Source organism: Marmota monax, unplaced genomic scaffold (assembly GCF_021218885.2).
Source record: "Marmota monax isolate L192 unplaced genomic scaffold, Marmota_monax_Labrador192_F-V1.1 WCK01_AAM20220418_F8-fsc00035, whole genome shotgun sequence".
In the NCBI taxonomy this organism is placed as follows: domain Eukaryota; kingdom Metazoa; phylum Chordata; class Mammalia; order Rodentia; family Sciuridae; genus Marmota; species Marmota monax.
Window position 1 is genome coordinate 2,949,335 of NW_026691961.1, and position 21,031 is coordinate 2,970,365.

Genomic DNA, 21,031 nt, shown 5'->3' on the forward strand with positions numbered 1-21,031 from the left:
TTGGAAGAAGGAAGTAGAACATTCTTGAAGCTCTGCCAACTTTACAAGTTTATCTCTATGTAAATGACAAAGGCCTCAACCTTATCAAAGCTAAAGACAATATTAACTTTCTGCGGTCCCCTGTGGTTTCAGTGTTAGTTTGCCAACTTGTTCCCACAAGTCTTGGCTTAGCTGAAGTCTGTTCTTCTTTATTTTGTTTCTGCCCAGCATCCATTGTTCCCTTTGGGGGTAACATGTTTTGTTGAGTACCTCACCCCGAGACCCTGCAGGCCAGGACCTCATCTGAATGATTTTCTTCCTAGCCACGGTGATGGGGTCAAAGCATATAACCCAGTCAGAGCCAGTGAGCTTCAGATCTGGGAGATATGTCAGAACTGTAGGAAAGAGAGAAGCTCTGTCTTTCCCTGGAGCTTGGAGTTAGGAAGTTTTAGTCTGGAGCTGCCAGTGGTTACCACTGGAGAAGGTTTTCCTAAGATTGCCAACGAGGAGAGAACAGAGCCAAGAGATAGACAGGATGAATGATCAGGGCTGATGAACTGTTAAAGCACCTGGACATAGCTATGCCTGAAGGCAGATGCCCAGTGGATACCTGAACCCTTAAATTATTATTTTTTTTTCCTAAGCAGAGCTGGGTTCTCTGTGATTTGCAAATGAAAGAGAATTCTGACTAATGAATGAGTTTCGCAAGCAGGAACATCTGTACAAACTGCAGTGCTGTGAAGACTGAATGTTATGCTGAAATAATTGAAAATTATTTCTCATAACATAGAAATAGAACCCATTTCTTCATATGTATCCCAATAGTAGCCCAGTTCCTATAACTCCCGCGGTGTGCCAACACATATGACATCTAACAAAGCTAAATGATTTTGGATGGGGCAAAGGGGAGTGGGGAGGGAGCAGAGAGGTTGGAAAGATGGTGGAATCAGATAGACATCATTACCCTAGTTACATGTATGATTGCTCGAATGGTGTGACTGCTTCATGTACAACCAGAGGAGTGAAAAATTCTGCTCCATTTGTGTACAATGAATCAAAAAGCTTTCTACTGTCATACATAAGTGATTAGGACTAATTTTTTTAAAAAAAGCTAAATGATGCCAAGAAATTAAAAATAGATACAGGTATACCAGCTCAAGAGAAATGAGTCTATCTACCAAAAGATGACAGGAATGTTTACAGAAACTTTTTTTTTTTTTCCTAAAAGCCAACCATTTGAAAAACACACAAATGTCATCCAACAGCAGAATAAGTCAATGAATTTTGCCCCATTCATACCATGTGAAATACTATTCAGCAATAACAAACTCTAAACTTCTGGGCTGTAGGTGTAGCGCTGTGGTAGCAGGCTTTACCCTGCATGAGTGAGGCTCTGAGTTCCATCCCCAGCACCTCCAAAAAGTAAAAAAGGAACAGAGGTGGAACTTCTGCAGAATACAATGCATGGGGGAGTCTCATAGATTTAAGGGTGAGGGAAAGACAGCTGGACACAAAAGAGCAGTAAGGTCCAACATGACCCAAGTTCAAGAGCAAGTGAACTGACACACGGTGATGCAAGGCAGAACAGGGAGCATCTGGGGAAGGAATGGAGGGGGGCGGTGGCCACTCCCTCGTTCCTTCACAACACAGTATCACAGCTGTTCACATAGCTCTAACTAATCTAGAGATGTCTTAAACTACACAGCAGGATTGTGTGAGGCATATTTAAATACTAAGCCATTTTCCATCAGAGATTTGAGCACCAAGGATTTTGATATCTGTGTGGGGTCCTGGAATCAATCCCCGTAGATACTGAGAGACAATTACACAGAGAGAATGTGTATATTTGCTCAGATATGTAAATACACCTAAGTCTACACCTATAACAAGTTGTAGGTGTATATGCATTCGTATAACACACGCCCAGAGCATGGATAATAGGTAGGTAAGTCGATGACAGGTATATACATGAGGGAGAGAGGGGACCTCTAGCTCCTGCCCACGGGTTCGCATCTCTGATCCGTGGCCACCAACAGGAGCAGGCGGGCTACAGGCTCCGTCACAGGCCAGGCCAGGCCTGAAGGGTGAATGCCGCTCTAACGGTTATGGCCTACACTGGGACAAATTCCTAAACAAACAGAAACTAAGTCCACAGGAAAGGGTTGTGAGAGAAAGGACAAGAAAATAGTCTCCAACCGATCATCAAAGGACATGGGAGTGACCCTCTGGGACCCTTCCTCCTGGCTTCCTATTCACTCTAGAGGAGCAGATAACTAGGCCACCCTTCCTTGGCGCCTTGGAAAAAGCTTGGAGAGGGGACCGTGTGTTAGTTCTTGCTTCTCCAGCACCTTCTCAGTAGGGCTAGTGAGCCCTCTATGCCAATTAGGGTCACTCGCTCTGCTGGCTCAATGGCTTTCAGTCACTCCCCCCAGCAGTGACATGCCTTCCCTGGGCTGTCCCGGAGAACTCCTTATTTGACTCTGCAAGGCTCCCTGGTTTGAACGGGTCATTTTAGCAATCCGGTGTTTGCCACTCGATAGTCCAGGAATCTTGAGGGGTAAATTACCCTTGAACTTGAATGAGGCCACATTCAAGGCCACATTTACCTGGCTCTGTGCTGCATCCGAGTTCTCACAAGACAACCCAGGCCCAGGCCAGCCGCCAGCAGCCTCCGTATCACCAAAGTCATCTCACAGAGCACAGGAATGGGAATCACTAAGGGTCATCAGGCCAGCCCGGCATGGAAGACAGACAAACTGGAAACAACCCAAAGCCACCAGGAGACGTTAGGTCCAGGAGGTTCGAATGGCAGAAGATCACGGAGTACTCATAAAGAAGGCTTCAGATGGGCACGTACCAGATGATAAATGGCCCCAATCAGCAAAATCAATCTTTGGTCACTTCATGGTCTGCATGACCACAGTGATCTAGTTTAGGCTGGGGACAGTTTAGGTGATGGGACAAAGACGGGACATTTTATCTTCAAACTCTTTGTCCCATCTCCTGCCCCAGGCCTCGGCTAGAACACTGCAGTCATGCAGGCTGCGAAATGACCAAAGGTTAATTTTGCTGATTGAGGCCATTTATTAACTGGTACACAGAAAAGACAGGCCAGGGCTTGTGAAACCGGCCAACTATTCAGCACCCAATGCAGGAGGAAGTCTCCCCACAGGAAAGAAAGCAAAGCCACAATTTCTAATTTCCCTGTATGTTTTATTTGCTAAGGGGGTGAACTTGGCCATGGCAACACACGACAGGGTAAACATTTCAACCTGAATGAAATCAGTGCTCTTATTGCTAGTGATGAAAATCTTCTGTTTTGAAACATACAATGTTTTATTGTGAGTCATAATCACCCTGCCATATCAGGATGGCTTTTTTTTTTTTTGAGTATTTTATATTATATTATATTATACCCAGGGGTTCTCTACCACAGAGACACATCCCCAGCCATTTTGTTTATTTGTTTATTTTTTATTTTGCAACAGGGTCTTGTTAAGTTGCTCAAGGCCTAAGTGTCTGAGGTTGGCTTCGAACTTGCAATCCTGCTGCCTCAGCCTCCTGGGTCACTGGGATGATTGATGGGTGTGTGCCACTGTACCTGGTTCAGGCTGACTTTTGCTGGGACCTAAAAATCATAGGGGGATCTCTGATGGTCATAAAAGAAGGTCTCATTTTGTACAGCCCAGCAAGGTACATTTGCGAGTATGAAATGTTGGCTCAAAGCAAGTTAATAATGCCAGTATTTCTGTAACCTAAGCTATCAAACCCCTTCCCTATGGTAACTGTGGAACAATGTAGCACTGTGGAGGAGACAAGGGCTCAGCTAGATGGCTGCCAAGGGACAAAGGTGCCATCTGTCCAGCTATGGCCATTGGACCTTCCCTGTAAGGGGTTTTCTTTTGTGTGTGTGTGGTGCTGGGGATCGAACCCAGGGCCTTGTGCGTGCAAAGCAAGCACTCTACCAACTGAGCTATATCCCCAGCCCCTGTAAACAGTTTTCAATAAAACTTAAGTCTCACATGCCCTCTCTGGGTGTCATTTTTGCTCTCTCAGCAGCCTGTCTCACTGCCCCAGTACAACTGGGCTTTGAACAGTACAATATTATAGATATATAAAACAATATAACTTTGTTTTCTGCAATTCACTGTTTTTTAAATGTGAAATTAGCTTTGAGACCTATTCATGCTGTTAGCTCTAGTAACTAAAGCCAGTAGTTCAAACATCTCTCTAGAAATTGGTTCACTTTAATGGCTGTGTACTGTTCCATGATGTATGGATTTCCACATTGCATTTATTCCTCCTGCTACTCATGGACATTTGGGCTGTTTCCAATTTTTCGCTGACGTAAATAGTGATAGTTCTGTGTTCCACATGAGTCTCTTTATAACAACGTGTGGAAATCTCTCCCAGGAAGAGAAATGGGGGTAGTTTTGCTGGGTTTGGTTGGAGTGTATGCAATTTCATTGGAGATAGCCCAAGGGAGGGGGGTCCCCCCAAGGAGGGGAACAGCAACTGTGGGTAGGTAGACTCTTCATTTTCACAGTGTCATCGTGGAAGGATATCCAGGAATCTTCCTTAAGCTTGACCTTTCTTCTTCTCCCTGGATGACCCCCAAATTACCATATGCAACTTATAAGAATTGAACATAGAAAAACTAGAATTGAAAGATTCTCCTTAGTTGAAGGAGGCCTTCTCCATCTCGGCTATGGACGTCCTGGGCCATATCATTCTCCAGTGTCCAGATGCCCAGAAGCAGCTCTCCCAACTGGTAACAAAGAAGTTCAAAGCGTTGCCAAAATGTCCTCTGGGAACAAAAGGTATTCTATCCACCTGTCTCTGAGTTTGAGAACAGGTGAGTTAGATCGACATGAACATGGGATGATCTACACAGTCTGTTCCAGCTCTCCAAGCCAATGATGTAAAGAAAAATTGAAAAAGCAAATCAGAGCAGAAGGGAGAGGAGACCTTTCCATTAAAGAGAAAGAAATGGGCATTTGGGATGAAAGGGAAACCTAAACTTGGAAGTGACATAGACAAAGTAAGAACACGTGCACTTCCAAGACCAGGTAACTCTGCAGCTGCGGGGATGGAGCGGGCCGGGAGCCGCCCAATGCGCATGCGTGTGCGCCTTCATCCAGGCCTGGTCGATGCCAGGGAGACGCTTGGCGCAGCGGTTTCACAGAGCAGGATGTGGAGGCTCTGAAGGGCTCCAAACCTTTTCGAGTTCTCAGAGATGGTAGATGGGCACAGAATATTTGCACAGAATGATTGCCCTTCCGGAACTTTGGATCCCCTGGAAGCCACTTGATCGTGGAAAGACGAGTCCAGCACAGAGAGTGACCACCACCATACTTGAAGAGTGGTGGTCCAGGCACCAGGCTGTCCATCACGGGGACACATGTCCCTTTCAGGAGTGCTTTACTGTTCTCTCCTGGCTGGTTAGCTTAACAAGGGCTTTGGCCTTCAGCCTCAATGCCATTACAAATAAATGCTTGAACTTCTTACTCTTCAGTGTGTAATGTTTAGAACCAGGAAATAGAGGTAACCTGAATCGTCTAAATAGCACCTTCAATCACTCAAACATTTCCTGCTAACTAAATATTTGTTCCTAAGAGATCCGTTGGGCTTTTCATAGGGTGTTTCCTCCTGAGAGTCAAGAATGTTCTTAGCCATGCATTTGGACCCCTTGGGACATAAGACCCACGGTTAGAGACAGCAGTATCCAAACTGTGAATAACAGGGGGGGGACATAAATATCATAGAGCCAAATCAGTTAGGTTTTCTTGTTCTTCTGTTATTTTCTCTTCTCAAAGGAAATCTTAATGTATTTAATCTCAAAGATCCTAAGAAATATAATTATATTCTATGACTGCAAAGAGGATATAGGATTTTTAGTTTGTTAAACAAGGCAGGCACTGGGGATGGTGCATGCCTATAATCCCAGTGACTTGAGAGGCTGAGGCAGGAGGATCGCAAGTTCAAGGCCAGCCTCAGTAACTTAGTGAGATCTTGTTTCCAAATAAATAAATAAAGAGTTGGGGATGTAGCCCAGTGGTAGAGAGCCCCGGGTTAATCCCCTCTCCCACAAAAACAAACCCCAAAACTGACTAATAAAAAACAAGAAAGGGTTGGAAGCTAGAAACTGAAAATGAATTGATGACAAAAAATCACAGGGAGGGAGGTGGTATATGCCTGTGATCCCAGTGAGTCAGGAGACCGAGGCAGGAGATCACAAATTTGAGGCCAGCCTCAGCAACTTAGCAAGAGTCTATCTCAAAATAAAAAATAAAAGGGGCTGAAAGAGCACCCCAGTGGTAGAGCCAGTACCCCTAGATTCAACCCCCAGTATCGAAATAATCAAATGCACATGTACAAAAAGATCCATCAAGAAAATGGACTCGGGGCTGGGGCTGGGGCTCAGTGGTAGAGCGCTCGTCTCGCATGTGTGAGGCCCTGGGTTCGATCCTCAGCACCACATAAAAATAAATAAATAAATGCAGGTATTGTGTTTACCTACAAATTTTTTAAAAACTTAAAAAAGGAAAGAAAATGGTCGAACTAACTGCATTGAGCAGCCCACGGAAGTAGCAACCGCTTCTTCTTCTACTTGATTAAGGTAGGTTCTAAGGTACTTTTTAAGAAGGAGAGAGGAGCACACGTTTAACATCTGTAGGCTCTGGGTTCGATTCCCAGCATCAAAACAGACAGACAAATAAATAACAGTTTGGGAAACATTGGCAAATGCCGCAAATGGATCTCAATAACTAAAACTCAAGAAAAAGCTAGAATGGGAAGATTCTTCCTCCTCTTTTTCTCCTCCTCCTTTTCCTCCTCCTCCTCCTTTTTTTTATTGGGGGGGGGTACCAGGGATCGATCCAGGGACATCAAACGTTGAGCTACATCCTGAGTCCCCCACCTTTTGTTTTATTTTGAGACAGGGTCTTTTGCTAAGCTGCTTAGGGCCTGGCTAAATTGCTGAGGCTGGTTTTGAACTTTCGATCCTCCTGCCTCAGCCTCCTGATCTGCTGGGATTACAGAGGTGTGCCACCATGCCTGGCCTTTTTTTTTTTTTTAATATGGCTATTTTGAAGCCCCTGAGTCTTGCTCTATGACCTCAGGTGCATCCTGTTTTACTATTCTTCTTTCTTAGAAAGAAGTTCATGGACCAGACCCTCCCCAGGGGTCTCACCCTTACTGTGACTGCAAAGGCCAATCTGTAACAAGACTGTCTTTCTGGAATGTAAGACTTTCCCCAAGCAGGTGAAGCTCTCGGGGCTTGATGTGAAGCCCCTGGCAACGCCATTGAGTTGCATGCAGTGTTCACGTTCAGGTAGCCACGCTTTGCCTGAAGCTCGGGTGTGTGGTGGCTTTGGGTCTATTTTAGAGAGATACTGGTGGACGCCGTGGATCTACAGCAGTGATTCTCAGTCGAGGACAGCTTTTCCTCTGAGAGCACGTTGGGCAAGGTCTGGGAGGAAACCACCACCTCAGATCCCTTTTCCAAAAATTTTATTTCAGTGAATCCGGGGGTGAGACCTGGGAAGGCTCCCTTTTCATTATGTTTCTTTCCTTTTTTTAATATTTATTTTTCGGTTTTAGGTGGACCCAATATTTTATGTTTATGTGGTGCTGAGGATCGAACCCAGTGCCTCCTGTGTGCTAGGCAAGCACCTTACCACTCGAGCCACAACCCCAGCCCTTCATTAGCTTTCTTAAGTGGTTCTTCCATGCTCAGAGTTTGAGAATCACTGCAGATCAGCCAGGAAGGAGCAGGCAGAGAGGTGGAGGGAAGAAGCGGGTTCATGGGGTCTTGAGCCGGGTGGGTGGCTCAGCCTCTTCTTGCTCAGGTGGACCGCCCAACCCATCACAGAGACAGAGGACCCCTCTCGGGGACAGCTGGAGAAAATCCAAGGTGCACAGCCCAGCTCTGGCACCTGCTTTGAGGGGCTCCTCTGCTAGCCACCAAGGAATGACCCACTTTCTGGAGACTCTACAAGCTACAGAAACCCACTGTCTGCCTACACTTACACACTGTCAATGGGCCAGAATCTACCAGGGGAAGCAAATAAGGATAATACTAACTGCCCCCTCTGGCTAGGGATGCTCCGCGTCTTCCGCCACCGGGTCTTGGGAAGGCAGGAGACGGTGACAACGCCAGGTTGAGCTTCTCCCCGACCTGGTGAGTCCGGGTCTGTGTTAAGCCTCCCTCTTTTTTAGGGGGGTACTGGGGATGGAACTCAGGGGCACTCAACCACTGAGCCCCATCCCCAGCCCTATTTTTGTATTTTATTTAGAGACAGGGTCTCCCTGAGTTGCCTAGGGCCTCGCTTTGGCTGAGGCTGGCTTTGAACTCGCGATCCTCCTGCCTCAGCCTCCAGAGCCACTGGGATGACAGGCGTGCACCACCGCACCCTGCAAGCCTCCCTCTTTGAGAGAAAAATGAGACATTACTCTCAGAAAGCAGAAGCTTAGCTCTTTATCTGATTCGTTCAGATGCAGGGAATATAACAGTCCCTATAATGCCTATTTCAGCATTACCTAACACAGCTCAAGTATTCCTGTTCCAGAGTCGCAGAGAGGAAAACAGAAACAGAAACCAATGATTACAAAGCCACTCATATGTATGTGCTGGCCACTGTTTAAGGACCAGATAGATATGAACCCATTAAAACCCTACGGTAGGCCTAGGAATAAACTCTTATTATCCTTATTTTACTAAGAAGGTCACTGAGGCACAGAGAGGCTAAGAACTTGGCCTGGAAACAACAGCCAAGTTCCTTAGCTGAGGCGCTGCTGTGTTTCATCATCCCAAAGATATAAAATGGCTCATCCAAAGTACAGTGGCTTGTCCAGATCCAGAGCCAGAGTCAGAACCTGGGTCTACGGAACTCCAAGTTCAGGGTGCCCTCCTTGGACAATGTGGAAAATTTGACTTGCCCTTGATTGGTCCCACGACAGATTTCTTGAAGTGATTCAGGGTGAAGGAACAGAATGATGACTCTTAACACTCCTGCAATCACGTAAGGAAGGGGACATATTCTGAGAAGTGTGTCATGAGGCGATGTGGTCCTGCAGACATCGCTGAGAGGCTGCCCTGGTTCCAGGTGGCAGACTGGACCCACAGCCCGTTCTTTCCATCCACCTCCCAAGAAACTACGGACAATGAGTCCACAGGGGAGTGGATCCACAGTCATGGGACGTTCAAGGCAAGAGGGGCAACGGTTGGACTGGAGACGGCAATGAGGTTCCAGAAAACAGAGAGTAAAGCGGTGCACTGGTGGGTTCTCCGGGGAGGGGGAGACTAGACCAGAACAGGCCCCCCAAAAAAAGATGGGCAGCGTGGGAGGGAGCCAGGGCTGCAGTCAGCTCAGGACGAGGACAGTAAAGCCGAGGGGCATGAAGAACTGGAGTGGATCACCGAGCAGCAATTGAGTGCTTAATTAATGCGCTGGCCAGAGAACAAGGGGACTCCTTTCACCCTGGCACCTACTGGTGCCCTTTGATGTTAGGATGGACACTGAGCAGTACAGGATTTGGACTCATCCAAGGAGAGGGCCTTTGGCCTTGGCTCCCATGAGGTTATCTCCAAGCCCTTGAAATATCCTGCTCTATAAAAGTGTCTGTTTATCTGGCTGAGGCTGAGGCAGGAGGTTCACAAGTTTGAGGTCAGCCTCAGCAATTTAGTGAGACCTTGCCTCAAAAATAAAATAACAAGGGCTGGGGGTATAGCACAGAGGTAGAGTACTTGCCTAGCATGTGTAAGGCCCTGGGTTCAATCCCCAGGACCCCAGGAAAAAAATAACAACTGATCCAGGAAGTCCAATATCTATAAAACAGAAGTTCTATAACAAAGAAAATGCAAAGATTGTAATAATCAAAGATGAAATAGCTTGACCTGAGCACGGACACGGTCCTTCAGCTAAACGGCTAGCAACGTGGATAAATGTCCACAAGAAACACCCAAAATCACACACAGCCTCATGAGGTCTTAGATCATCACAGCAGAAGATGAAACCTTGAAAATGTTCAGAACTAAAATCGCTGTGTCTTCCCAGGAAGAAGACAGACTTTGGCTCAGCGCTGGTAGATGCTGTCCGTATGAGCCTGGGTCTTCAAAGTGCTGAGGTTAAAGAATACCTACCTAAAATTCTGCACCCGGCACAGCAAGTTTGGGAGCAGAACGGAGACCTCTGCAGAAACCTAAAGTATGAGAGAGTTTAAGGCAAGCCAAAGAGGGCGTTTGAGGGCTGGGAAGGGATGACATCTCAGAGACACCGAGAAGAAGCTTCAGGATGACAGGTGTGCTGCAGGCATAGAAGGAGTGGTCCCCGGGACGCCACTCAACACGGGACGAGGGAGAACCTGGGATCAGAGACGTGGTGAAGGCTAGGTCTGATGTATCAGCCACGAAAACTTGAAGACCAATAGAGACTCCAAAATAAGCCACCTCCTACCAGACTTGTATAATATGTCAAAATAGATCCTACTGTCATGGACGGATAAGAGCAAATTTTAAAAAATTAAAAATTAATCACACTCTGATCTAACTGTGCGCAGGTAAGGGAGCTCAGGAAAGATAACCCAGTCCACCTGGACCTTCATCAGTTGCCTTCGGTGGCTCCGATAAGACGACATAGAGCTCCATGCTGTTTCCCATGTCGGGACCTGACTTCCCTTAAATGCCCACACCGTGGTCGTCAAGTGTGTTTGTCTTCAATCTTTACAGTCCACCCATGTGACATCACAATGTATTAATTAATTTATTTGGGGGGATACTGGGGATTGAATCAGGGGTATTAAGAACCAAGCCGCACCCCTAGCCCTTTTTTATTTTTTTAAAACAGGGGTCTCACTGAGTTGCTTATGGCCTCACTAAGTTGCTGAGGCCGGCTCTGAACTCACGATCCTCCTGCCTCAGCCTCCTGAGCCACTGGGATGACAGGTGTGTGCCACTGGGTGGATATCCCAATTTATAAGAAGTATTATAAATCCCAGGTTTCTGGCACAGTGTTCCTAAAACTCCATAATTCCCTGAGCGATATGGGTGGCAGGAGAATCTTTCATTGGAATATTTGCTCACTTGTGATATCTGGTCGCTCAGTCGTAGTGTGCTTGCCTGGTGTGGGGTGAGCCCAGTACTGAAAAAAAAAATTTTTTAATAAAAATAATAATAAGAGCTGGGGATATAGCTCAGTTGGTAGAGTGCTTGCCTTGCATGCACAAGGCCCTGGGTTCAATCCCCAGCACCACAAAACAAAGAAACAAAAATAATAATAATAATATTTGGTCTTTGATCTCGATTCCTGACAGAGCCCCCAGTCCTGAACCTTTGGGATTTTCTGGGTGATAGAGGCCTCTTTGGATCTAGTGAGGTGACTCTTGAGTGAGGGACGGCAGCTGGTCTCCAAAAAGATCAGGCCATGGTTAGGAGCTTGAACTCTGAGCCCCAAGCCCATCCTCCAGGGCGGGCAGGGGGCTGGATACAGAGCTAACAGCAGACGGTGCTCAGTGCTCAGTGCTCCAGTGCTCCATGCTCGGTGCTCCCGTGCTCGGTGCTCGGTGCTTGGTGCTCAGTGCTCCAGTGCTTGCATATTGAAGCCTCCAGGAAAGTCCTCACTGTGGGCTTCAGGAAGCTGCTGGGTGGTGTGGCGCACCCCCAGCTCCACGGGGACAGACCTTCCCGGGCTTGGTGCTCTTCTGGACCTTGCCCTCTGTCCCTTTTCATCTGGTGGATTATCTGTATTCTTTATCATCTCCTTTGTAATAAACTGGTAAACAAGAGTGAGCCTTTCCCTGAGTTGGGTCCAGCATCCTAGCAAATGACCAACCCTGGGGAGGAGGGGCGGGAACCTCACTTTACAGCGGGTCAGTCCCAAGTTCAGGGGGTTAAATAAAACCCACTGAAGGTCAGGGGCTCGGACTGAGCTTCTGCACCAGGTCCGAGAGGTCAAACCAAGATGGAGTCGCTCATGCTAGTGCTCCCCAGCACCAGGTGGAAACTAAGCTGTTTATCTGCCCTCCTGAGAGGTCAGGGAGAGAGGGGGCAGTCAATCCCCCAACAACCCATTTTACCTTCTCAAAAAAAGTGACTTTGGAATGACCTGTCCACTTCCTGCTCTGTGTCTGCTTTTCCTTGGCCCCTTTCTCCTTTGCTCGGCTTTAACAGAACAAGGTGTTGTCCGACTTCAGAGTCACGGATACAAGTCAATTAAGACCTTTAAACTAAATTTGTTGTAATTTTCTCATTTTTTTTTTAAACTGGTGATTAAACCCAGGGGCACTCTAGCACTGAGCCACATCCCTGGCCCTTTTATTTATTATTTTATTTTGAGACAGGGTCTCAAGAAGTTGCTTAGGTCTCCCTAAGTTCCTGAAGCTGGCCTCCAACTTTGGATCCTCCTACCACAGCCTCCTGAGTCACCGGGATAACAGGCGTGCACCACGCACGTTCTGGGTTGAGAGCGTGGTAGGAGCTCAGGGTCTCCAGAATCCCTCGCTCGCCTTCTGTGTCCTGACTGAAAGTCAGAGTGCCTGATGTCTGTGGCCCAGACAGCTGCAGGTCTCTGCCAGCCGGCCTGAGCCCCAACAGGCCCCTGGTATTCCCAGACACCGATAAGGGCGTTCAGGTTGTTGCCAAAACACTAGAAGGAACTGGCGCAGTCCTGGGCTAAAATCCCTCACACCCTCCTGTGGGCTCAGCCTAGCCCCCCTCACTGCTGATAAACCCAGGTAGCACTTCCCTCTGCTCCTGGGTCTGTCCCAGGAGAAGCTCTCCAATGGCCACTTGCACCTGGTCCCGGATACTGAGGGCTTCTTTCTTGGGACCCCCACCCGGCCCCATCGCTGGATGGTTTGGGCATTTTCTTGTTGGGGACCCCCGCAACAGCTACCCACAGCTTCAGTGGGAGGAAGCAACTGTTTTTTTCCTAGTAGTCAACCCACAAAGCCAGAAACACAGATCCTGGTTTTTTTCTTCCTTTTTCTTTTTCTATTGATTGATTGATTGATTGGCGGTGCTGGGGAGTGGACCCAGGCCCTTGCACAAATTCCCTTTTGTGCATTATAAAAATTGAATTTTTTTTTTTTTAAAGATACTCAAGATGCAAAAGCCACGGGAAAGGATCTTGCCTGTTCTGGGGTTTGTAAAAATGTGGAAACAGTATTTTCTCCCCTGTGGCCTTGTCTTTCTCTATGAATTCCTTCACAGAAATGATCCTGCCTGAGGTTTAGGATCCCCGCAGCTGCAGTTTACTTCTGGGGACATTGAACTTGAGGTGACAGGAAAGAACCTGAGTAATAATCTGGTTATCGCTGGTCACCTCATTCTGGGAAACCTTGGCACAAAAATGATCCATTAGTTGGTTCATGATACTTTGATGGTATTTAAACCTTCAACCTGACCGTCTTCCTGGTAATACGTGACCACAAACCCACTCCCTCTCCACCCAGCTCCTCTTCCTTCTCCGTCACAGAAGGAATCTCGTCAAACCACAAGGATATCAATAAATAATAATAATAAGCATGAGGACAGCACCCTTTACTGAGTGTTTGCCTCTGTGTCAGGCACCACGCCACACCCTTCAAAGGCATTAGCAATTGAATCTTGAACTTTATGGGGAGGTATAGTTGATTTTACGGTGGTTACATTGAAACCCAGAGAGGCTAAGTCATTTGCCCAACATCACACAGCTGAACAGAAGCAACAGGGGATTCAAACCTATGACGCTGCTGGCAGACCCTGAGCTTGAATCATCGTCATTGACGACATCATTCTGATCAGAGGAAGAACAGAAGGATGAGAAGGGAGAGGCAGTGAATAAGGAGGCCGAGGTAACACTTCCTAAGCATTTATAGAGCACCGCGTGTTCTTATTAATTCCGATACCCACCTGCGGAGGTGGCAACTTTCCACACCTACCCATTCTACAGACAAGGAAACCAAGGCTAGACAGCTTCAGAGCTGGCTCCCTAACCAGCAACGTCTCTCACCTCCCCTTCCCCACAGCCATGCTTTCCACTAATATATCTATTGAGCGTCCATTCTGTACCTGCACCTGTCAACCAGCGGCAGGACAGCCCTGCTTCTGTCCTCCGGCGACACATTCCCAAGCACTCCCGGCGATCCTGTGACGTCCTGCCCTCTCCGGCTCTCATCTGCCCAGCCCTGCAGGTTCCCCAGAGGGGACCCCTGCATGCTCTGTGGTCCGCACCTGGGGAGACACTGGATCTTTTTTTTCTTTTTTGCAAACCCATGAATCTCTCTTCCAGCCTCTGTGCTGGGTCCCTATAAACACAGCTGTCCTTGCCGTCTGTCATGCCACTGGTCTCGCTGCCAGCCAGGGTTGGGGGTGGTTTACGGGGCTGTGGCAGTTTTAGGCCACCCTGGCTGTCCCCTGTCCCCTCCTCCAGCCCGTGAACCCCGGGTCTCACCTGTCCAAGCGCAGGCCTGGCTGGCGCCCCGGTATGGTCCTGGGGTTTGCACAGCTGAAACGCCAACTCCGCTCCAAACGGGGTATTTCTTTCTTCCTGAACTCAAGCTCCTCCCTCTCGCCAAGTTTCTCTCTCCGTCGGGGCCATAAAAAGGGCAAAGTCCTTTTCAGGGCTGACTTCATTTCTTGGACATCATAAGGAAGTTCGCAGACCCCCGCCGGCAGCGCGGAGGCTGGAGAAGGAGTTTCCTGGCGTCCTTCAGGCCGGGAGCATCCTCTGGAATGTGGCTCCACGGGACGCCCCTGGGCACGTCTTTTGTCAGTTTTTTTTTTTTTTTTTTTTTTTTTTGCTGCTGGGACCAAATCAGACCTGAAGAGAACAATTCCAGGAGGAAAAGTTTATTTGAGCGCTCACGGTTTCAGAGGTCTCCGTCCACAGAAGGCCGGCTCCATTTCTGAGGTGGGGGGACATCAGAGAGGAAATGTGTGGCAGAGGAAAGCAGCTGGGGACATGGCACCAGGAGGCAGAGAAAGTTCCTCTCACAAGGGACAAAATATAAACTTCAGAGGCCCACCGCCTCCAGCCTCCACCCCCTCCAGCCTCCACCCCCTCCAGCCACCACCCCCTCCAGCCACACCCCGCCTGCCACCACCCCCTCCTGCCACCACCCCCTCCAGCCACACCCCGCCTGCCTACAGTTCCCACCCAGTTAATCCCTATCCGCAGATTAATGCACTGATTATGAGGTTTAGGTTCTCATAACCCAATCATTCACCTCTAACTTTCTTGCATTGACTCTCACATGAGATTTGGGGGTCCACCTCACATTTAAATCATCACAGCCCCCAGGCGCTGGGCACTTTGGAGATGCATACCTTGCAGCGACATTCGACCTGGAGATCTAACTCTGCAATTAATGCTCACAAGTGACTGGTCCCTTGCATAGATAAAGGACGCATGGACAGAAACCAGCTCACATTTCCAGGAAGGCCGTCTGGAATTCCAATCCCGACAGGCACCCCAAGACGGGAATTGCGCAATCACTCCAAGCCTCCGACCTTTTCACCCCTTCACCTGCAAAATGAGAGCAATGTGCTCTCCCTCCACAGGGTTGGTCAGGGCGACATCAGGCGACAGGTGGGAAAGGCTGGTCAATTTCAGTGCTCATCTCCTGAGACCAACCATAGCGACAAGAATGCCAGCTAATCCTCCATGCAGGGCTGTCTCTGGGACAGAGTCCTTAAGCACCCGGAAAGGAAGAAGGAAGCAGAGCGTCTGGGGCTGGGTGAGATGTCTTTGTTTTTATAAAGGCCAGAACATATTCCTTTTCCCGTGGCATTTGAATCTGGGTGAGAATCTTTTAAAAGAAGGAAAGTCAGGACTGAGGATATAGCTTAGTTGGTAGAGTGCTTGCCTTGCACACACGGGGTCCTGGGTTCAATCCCCAGCACCACACACACACACACACACACACAAAAGGAGGAAAGTCTTATTTCTAAAATCCGGAATAAATGGGGTGGGGGTGGGGGCTATATATTCCCTTCCCTTTTGATGTATTAGCACTCACCTTAAGTACAAAATAGTGATTTTTCCAAAAGAGAAATGCAGTCATCTCCTGTGGTAGCAGAGACTCATAAATTGAGGAACTGTCTTAAAATGAGAGGAGGGGGAGGGGGGTTCTACAAGACAATGGTTGGGCCAGGTGCTGAGTGCGGGTAGCACACGCCTATATTCCCAGTGGCTCAGGAGGCTGAGGCAGGAAGATAGCAAGTTCAAAGCCAGCCTCAGCTCTAAATAAAATACATATTTATGGCTAGGATGTGGCTCCGCGGTTCAGTGCCCCTGGGTTCCATCCAAAAAAAAAAAAAGACGGTTGCACAGCCCCAGGAACAGCCATGCCTGGGGGAAGAAGTCAATTCCAGGCAGCCAGTGCCTCGGGGAACCCTGAACCTCCTGCTGCGGGCTGATCCCTGTGGGGCTGGACCAAACTGCAGCCTGAGGCAAAAGGCCAGATCAGATCTTCCTGTGACAGTCAATCAGGATTTCTCAGTGTCTGCCCTACCGACATTCGGGGCCAGGTAACTGTCTCAGCGACTGTCCCCTGCATCCCGGACTGTCCCGTGCCAGCAGGTCAGTCCAACCCTCCCCGACCTGGGACAGTCAGCCCCCACCCCGAAAAGAACCAATGAGCTCCTGGGCTTTACCCCAGCTCCTCGCTGCTGCAAGCCCTGGCGAGATCTTCCCCGCCCGGCTCCTGGACCAGTGGCTCCTCAGCTATGAGGAAGGAGCACGGAGCGTGTCTCTCGCCACCCTCCCACTCAGATCCACCTTCCAGCTCGGAAACCAAGTGCGTCCTGAAAGCCAGGACCCCCTTGCCGTGGCTCTCCAGGGTACAGGACAAAGCTATTGAGGGGTCTTCAGAACAGCAAGATTCCAGGTTTCTTCCACTCTCACCTATGGACAAAGGCACGTGGCTCCAGCTGTCAGAACCTTGGACAACCAGCAACAGCGGGTAGAGACCCCTGGGCATACTAAGATGACCTGGAGGTCTTGCAAGTTTCTGTGTGTCCTTCAGACTTCCGGCTTTGATAAAAGTTTCTTTCAAATAATCTTTTGATGACAAAACCTATATAATAAACGTGCTGAGTGAGCTCTGGTGTCAGTCAAGCCTCATCAGGGCTTGGCTACCCACCCCCTCACCGCCCCTCCAGTTTCTGAATTAATGGCCAGGCTGGTCGCCACAGTTGTGACTTTTTCTGATTCTTCTGATAGACAGTGTAAAAACGCACTGAGCCGGTGACATGCCCACAAGCTCTAGTGGAATTTTCTTCTCTTGCTCTACTGAAGAAACCAGATTTAAAGACAGCCTTAAAGACAGGTAGTTAGTGTAGTTAGGTAAATCGGATCCAATATCGAGTCTAGTAAAGAAAATGGAGTTGATCTGAGCCTGGGAGGCTGAAATGTTAATATTTCCAAGTCCCTGGCCTGTCCCAAAGAACTGTTAATGAAACAGCTCCCAGCAAGACACGGAGATGCTAATCAAATCACCCTAGGCACTTCCTGCCCAGATCTCTCCCCCACGGGACAGAGGGAGATAAGCAAGTTGAAGGACCTGAACACTAAAGAACAAAAGACCTTAGATATAAAAGGGAGAAGATCTCCCTTTCCCAAGGATTCCACTCTACACTTGCCTCCGGGTGCTTCTCTGAAGCATTCCAGTAAGCCAGGACTCAGTAACCAGCGGTATCAACATTTCTCAATGTTTCGTTTATGACACATTTATTCTCTCCCCCCAAAATCCTTTTTTCTTTTTACTACTGGGGATTGAACACATAGGCACTTAACCACCGAGTCACATCCCCAGCCCTTTTTATTATTTTTTTTTATTTTGAGATAGGGTCTCCCTGAGTTGCTAAGTTGCAGAGGCTGGCCTCCAACTTGCAATCCTCCTGCCTCAGCCTTCTGAGTTGCTGGGATAACAGGCGTGCACCACCGCATGTTGAGAGCCACAGTGGAAGGGGCCCCAGCAAACTTTCAGCTGCCAGCTGATTGGCTCCTCTGCGGTGATGCTCCTAGGGCTGTTTCCCCGCCCTTTCAGACCAGGGAGCTGCTCATTGGGGGACTCTTTTGGCTCCACCCACATGACCCAGCCAATCCAATCGGCCTCAAGAGCAGGAGGCGTGTGGTGGTTGAGAGGCTTGTGGGAAGCGGGTGGTGGCAGTTGGGCTCTGAGGGAATTCCTGAAGAGTTCCTGTGGTGTGTGGTGTGTTCTAAAAATAAAGTTCGTTTGTGCTTGATAAGTGGCTCCTGAATTGTGCCCAGCCAGACTGCAGCATTTGGTGCTGATAACGCCAAGGTCATGGGTTCGTTCCCCCCCGTCGGGCCACCAAATGCCGAAGTCTGGCTGGGTCGCGTGGTCGGAGCCAAAGAAGGTCCCCCAATGAGCAGCTCCGCAGTCTGAAAGGGCGGGAAACAGCCCAACTGAGCATCACCGCAGAGGAGCCAATCAGCTGGCAGCTGAAAGTTTGCTGGGGCCCCTTGGGCTGTGGCTCTCAACATCCTCTCTCAGCTAGTTTTGGGATTTCATCATATGTGACAGTGGGACTTTTTCAAAACATAAATTAAAATTTTGCAAAATGTCTCTAGTGAGCTGCACAGAGTTTGGATTGTATGATCCCACTTTTACTAAAGTCAAAATAATTTCTATTGCTACATCTCGGAGGAGAGAGAGAAACCTGGAACAGCATTCAGGAAACTAAACAGTGGTTATGAACACGTGACGAAGGAGCACGTTTCTCTGCCTCCTGTGCAAGTATTTTTGTAAATAACTTGCATATATTTTAGACATATCCAAGTATCCCATAAGATTTTTTTTTTAATGGGAAGAATGAAACAAGAAGGTCTATATCTGAGGTCACCGGGGAATCTCCAAAGTTTCATAAGGGAAAGAGGGAGAATCTTCTGGAAGCAGCAGATGCCAGAGAGTCCCAGATATAGGAAGCAAGGACCCAGAGGGGGACTGATGAGGACATCCAGGATTGGAAAGAAGGAAGCAAGAGATAAGCGTGAGGCAGAGGAAATGGAAATAAATGAGGAGATGTGGGAGCAGGAGAATAGCTCTGTGTCAGGGGGCAGTTTATTAGTTTAGCCAAGTCTGCCTGTTGCCTCGCTGTAAACAGAGAAAATGCTAATATGTAAAAACGGTCAACACTTAGACTCTTCTCACTACCTATGTGTTGATCACATTTAACCCTCACAGCTCCCCAGGAGTTAGGCAGTATTACCATCACTCCAGTGTAGGGAGGAGTCATTTGAAGCACAGAGAAGTTAAGCAACTCAGCCCCAGGTCCCAGTGAGGAAATGATAGAGGCAGGCTTGGACCTCAGGCCGTCTGGCTGACGAGCCCCTGTTCTGAAGATCACTAGAGCTGCCTAGCACAGCGCCTGGCAAACAGTGAGCAGAAAAGATGTTAATGAATATGATTATATTAAAAGGCGAGGCTTCCACCCCCAGCCAAGTGCCCACAGGAACGGATGCACAGGGCCCTTGTCCAATACCAGCTTCATAAATGTCCCCAGAAACTGCCATGACACATTGAAGGGCAGCACTTTTCGTAGGACATAAAACTCCCTGAAATATGGCAGGAGGTCCGTGCTGGAGACTCTATATGCAAAAGGGGAATAGGGTACCAGAGGCACATGCCTGTATTCCCAGGCACCCGGGAAGCTGAGGCAGGAGGATCGCAAATTAGAGGCCAGCCTCAGCTCAGCATATTAGTGAAAGTCAGTCTCTCTCTCTCTCTCTCTCTCTCTCTCTCTCTCTCTCTCTCTCTCTCTCTCTCTATCCTAGGGCTCTTAACCGGTCTCTCTAAGTTGCTTAGGGCCACGCTAAATTGATGGGGCTGACTTTGAGCCCGGGATCCTTCCGAATCACTGAGATTACAGACGAGCGCCACCAAGCCCGGCTCCCCCCACCGGCTTTTTTTTTTTTTTTTAAACCGGGGTAGAAACTGGAATCCAGACAGGATAATTAACTTGCTCAAAGAAAGGCTCACAGCAAATAAACCGTGTGATTTCCAACGCCCGCGCTCTGACCCATATCGCCAGGCAGATGAAAAGCTCGGCGGTCGAGTGAGCCCACAAGCCCCCAACAAGTGGATGTGGTTATTCTTTCCTTTCCGCAGCCGCGAGGTGGGCTGCACCGGGCGGCAGACCGAGGCCACTCCTCGGGAGCTTTCTTAACCCAGAGGCTCAGCGCGCCGCTGTCCGGCGCTGGAGCCGCGGCCCCTCCGCTCGAGGATCCCTACCTCGTTCGCTCCTGGAGGCCGGATCTGGCCACCCGCCACCAGCCCGCGCTGGGGACAGGCCCTGTTCTTCTTGCTCATCAATTCCTTCTCCAGCACAGGAGCCTCCAAGCAGATCAGCCTCACCTCCCAGCCCGCCCTGCGCCTCCTGCACCTGGCGCTCCCGCGGGTGTCTTTGGCGACCCCGCCTGGGGCAGCCCGTGGGCGGCGCACCCTGGCACTGGAGCCGGATTTCTTGCCTGGAGGACCGATCACTTTCTTCTTGTCACCGAGCCAGGTCCCTGCAGCGCTGGGGAGGGACACCTGCTGGCGTCTGAGACCTCTATCCACTGCCCGAGGCCTTGCGCAAACCGTGCTCTGCTACTACCAGATGCCAGACGGCGCTGCGGGCGCCCCGGGACCAAACCACGTCTGAAATTATTCACAAACGCAAATCACCTTAGAATCTTCCGATACATGCAAATCAAGACCGCAGTGAGGTCTCACCTTAACCTACTGGGAGGACCACGTTGCCCACTGCTGGTGGAAATGTATTTATGGTGCCATCTCGAGGGAAAAGTGTATGGAGTTTCCTCCACAAATTAAAAAGAATTATCACATGATGTGGCTGTCCTACTTCTGATCTCGAAAGAAGCGACCCAATCATTTATCCACAAACGACTGGATAAAGGAAATGTGTTCTATACGCACAATGGAATATTATTTAGTCTTTTATTGTGTGTGGCAGGGTGAGAACTGGGATTTGGGGGATTGAACCCAGGAGTGCTTTACCACTGGGCCCCACCCCCAGCCCTATTTTGCATTTTATTTAGAGACA

General features: G+C 48.8%; 1 protein-coding gene across 3 annotated transcripts in view; it reads right to left on the reverse strand.

Annotated features, from left to right (window-relative positions):
- Positions 1-20,448, reverse strand: part of Tmc5 (transmembrane channel like 5) — a 63,598-nt gene extending 43,150 nt beyond the window's left edge. Inside the window, exon 1 of one of the 3 annotated variants that reach the window (XM_046435305.2) lies at positions 20,218-20,448. The gene's annotated coding sequence lies outside the window, so the exon portion shown is untranslated. Of the gene's footprint in view, positions 1-2,585; positions 3,003-14,411; positions 14,984-20,217 lie in introns of those variants that run through there. The other 2 variants (XM_046435227.2, XM_046435345.2) reach the window with 2 other exon arrangements.
- Between the last annotated feature and the right edge of the window lie 583 nt (positions 20,449-21,031).